At 44.9% G+C, this 3,625-nt stretch overlaps 1 non-coding gene across 1 annotated transcript; it reads left to right on the plus strand.

Moving 5' to 3' along the window:
- Window positions 1–672: 672 nt before the first annotated feature.
- Window positions 673–802, plus strand: LOC115063737. Its single transcript, XR_003843617.1, has one exon. It is a non-coding gene; the product is annotated as a small nucleolar RNA SNORA17 (small nucleolar RNA).
- Window positions 803–3,625: the final 2,823 nt, after the last annotated feature.

Consider the following 3,625-nt stretch of genomic DNA (forward strand, 5'->3'; position numbering starts at 1 on the left):
TCTCTCTCTCTCTCTCTCTCTCTCTCTCTCTCTCTCTCTCTCTCTCTCTCTCTTCTTTTTTCTTTTTCCTCTTCCTCCCTTTCCTTCACCTCTCCTTTTTGTTTTGTTTTGGTATTTCTTTGTTTGTTATTTTATCTTTTTTCCCAGATAGGGTGTTTCTGTGTAGCCCTGGCTGTTCTAGAATTTTCTCTCTGGAGACTAGGCTGCCCTTAGTATTCACATGGAGTGATCTCCTAGATGTCCCCACTTCTTTCTTTGCTTGGGATGAAATAGAAATATGCCTTTTATTGCCATCAGAGCTTTCCTGTGCAGTGTCGGACAGGTCACTCTTCTCTGAGTCATTTCCCTTTTCTTCCCTGCCTCTTTATCCCTCACCAAGTTTTCCTAAAAACAGCTTACGGAGAAAAACATGTTCCACTTAAAAACACACCCAAAAGTTCTGTTCCTGTGAAATACACCCTAAGAGAGTTATCTGCAACACTGTGCCTAATTTATAACTATATAAGCTCTGAGATAAACCTAATTGGTAAATCTAATGGGTTTATCTGATAATAAGACAAATTTTGCATGCGTTGATTTATGAAGGGAAGATACTTAGAGCTAGCCAACTGATGCTGCAGAGAGCATTTGTGAATATAACTGATCCTGATCCCCTAAAGACAGTCCATGATCCCTGCCCCTAGAAGCGTTGCAGGTGTGTCTGCTGTGTCACATGTGTTTCAGTATGCAGCAGAGAGGATAGAGGCTATGTCTACTCTGTGTTTGGACATATGAACACCTGAATGATTTGTATCGTAACATTCCTGGAGGGAAATCAGGCTTAAGCCAACTACCAGTCCAGCACCAGGGTTCCAGGACAAGGAGTTAGCCTTAGAGGACTGCTAGTCCTTTGCCATGCAGGCCCAGACTGGCTTCCAGGAAGCAGGAGATTAGATGAAAATTGCCTGGGATTGCAGGCCCCAGCCAGGAGTGAGCCTGACAGTTCACCCTCAAATAGACCCACATAGGCAGGCTGGATGAGAAGTGAATTCGAGATGACCACCAGAACTGTGCAATGGGGTCTGCATCGGTAGGTAGCCTGAGATGACCACCAGTCTGGCACTTTACAGGCCTTGGGGGAAGGGGTCAGGCTGAGCCTGAGATGACCCCTACCTGGTGACATATGCATGAGTGGTGTGTAGCATTCCTAAAACCACTGCTGATATGACCCCAGATATTCAGAGGCAGTGGACACAACTAAAAGGAGCAAGTAAGTGGTACAGAAATGGAAGAGAAAAAAAACCAAACCATACCAAAACAAAACAAAAGGATGTGGGCACAATGGAGAGAAGTAGAACTGGAGACTCTAGCACAGGGAGGAACAGTTTGACATAAGTCACTGATTTTGCCAACGGGGAACATAGTGGGGTTCTTGTCTGTGCTGCATCTGTAGGCCATATCTAGGTCTGTAGATCATCATCATCAGGAGTCTGTTACCACCAAGGCCAGGCTAATGCAACCTGGGGATATGTTGATGTCTGCAGATGTACAGAACTGATTCTACCCCTCACATGGGCATCATGGGAGAGCTGTCCTTGGGGTCTTGAGAGTAGAAGAATTGCCTTTGCCACTAGCCAGCTGCACTACTCTAGGGAGCAGGAACCTGCACATTACAACAGTTGTCAGTGAGCCAGCACCAAGGGTGCGAGAGTATGGGGGAGCGGATTCTACCATTGATCTCCAGTGTGGTGGTGTGAATGAGGGAGAGATACCTCTTCCTCTCTTGCCCCTCATCCCTTGCAGCCATTCAGTGACATGGGGGATGAAGAGTTGCGTGCCCCCCGTCCCCTGTCACCTAAGGCAGCCAGGAGAGCTGGCCCTGAGGTCATGAGCTGGTCCTGCCTCTCATTTGTTGCAGCTCACCAGAGAGCAGTCTGGCACCTCAACTGGGAAGCATGGTAGAGTTGACCATGATGTCAGAGTCTTGTACAAGGTGGCTCTGAGAGAGAGTGAGCAAGTCTCACAATTTGTCTGCTATCTGGCAACACCAGTAAAAGAGGTATGTTTTCCCTTACCCTCAACCCTTGCTGCTTACACAAGGTGAGATATCTAGCCCTTGAGTCATGAGAGCAGAACTGGCCCTCCTCCCACTCCTGCTGCAGAAGATGGGAGAGTGTGTCCCCACTGCTTTCCTGGTCAGCAGAGTAGACCTGGCCCTGGATAGGGGAATAGCAGGTGAGACAGCACAACCTCTTTTCAACTGGGTGCTTCCATGGATGAGGGAGTGATGACTAGCTATTTCTCTCACTGACAGTAACACTTGGGAAAACAGGCCTTACACGCCTTGCCTGAGCATCAGGGTAGAACTGGCCTTGGTTGCAGGGGTTATGTGTAAGCAGGCCCCAGGACGTGAAAGCAGAATAACCAGTGGGCTAACCAGTTCAGATACCACTCAGGTGTATGTCTAGGACCTTGAACTTGCCTGCCCAAACATCTATGCCATCAGTAAACTGCTGAAGTGCATGAGGGGACTGGTCCTACAGATCCAAAGCACAGGATCTCCATGACTCAGGGCAACAACAAGATATCTGAGAGTATTCCCAGTGAGATTCCACTACTGATAGACTAACAGACGCCAGAGGCTTTCTACCAGACCAAGAAGCTACTGTAATGAACATTTTACAATCAAAGAAGTACGAAAAAAGGTATATCCTTTGGTACTGTGTGATCCACTATGATATACTAGAGCTTCCACAATAAAATGTTTTTTTCTCTGTTGGAAGGGAGGTTGCAGGGGGAAAGTCAGGTACAAAGGGAAGGGGAAATGAGTGAGATTGGGGTGCATGATATGAAATTCGGAAAGAACCAATAAAAAGTTTAAAAAAAGATAGTCATGTCAAGTGCCTGTTCACTTAGGAATATCTACCCACTATTACGCCCTCCCCATGGCACATGCTATGTTCAGCACTTACAAGAGAAGGAAGGGAGCTTCAAGATTCTATACATCCAGATCTAAATCAAGAGATCTAAGTCAGGGTTTTGCATTATGGCCTCATGAAATTCAGTGAGTGGTGAGTTATAGTCCATGACCTCATCTTCTGGAATAATCAGAAGTCCACTGTCTTCTCTTGAGCAACTCTCTGAAGATATTTTCACAATCACAGAATTGTAGCTAAAGATTCCTCTTACCCTTTCTTTTTCTTCTCTTTTCTCTTCTTTCTACTCCAAATTCATTCCAGAATGTCTGCTCACAGGACATAGTTTTCTCATCGATTTTACTTTGTTATAGCATGTATTCCGTATTGTTATTTTTTGGGGGGGTATGGTCAAGGAAGTTGAAGAAAATGTCTCATATTTCATTTTATAAATATAAACTGTGTTTTGCTATTGGAAGGGGTGGCAGGGGAGGGAGGCTGGTTGTGGTGTTTCTAGACTTGTTTCCTCAGGTAAACATTTGCTGAAATAGGACCTTGATGGTTTTAAAGGCCATTTATATCATTAATCATAATTCTTGGAACATCTTTAAGTACAGATATCTATCTAAAAGTATAGATAGAAAGCACAGAGTGCCCATTAACTATTTTTTAAAATACTATTTAATGTCTTTATACTGGCCAACTACTATTAAGATACACACACACACACA

The sequence above is a fragment of the Mus pahari genome, chromosome 3 (assembly GCF_900095145.1).
Source record: "Mus pahari chromosome 3, PAHARI_EIJ_v1.1, whole genome shotgun sequence".
NCBI classification, from domain to species: Eukaryota; Metazoa; Chordata; class Mammalia; order Rodentia; family Muridae; genus Mus; species Mus pahari.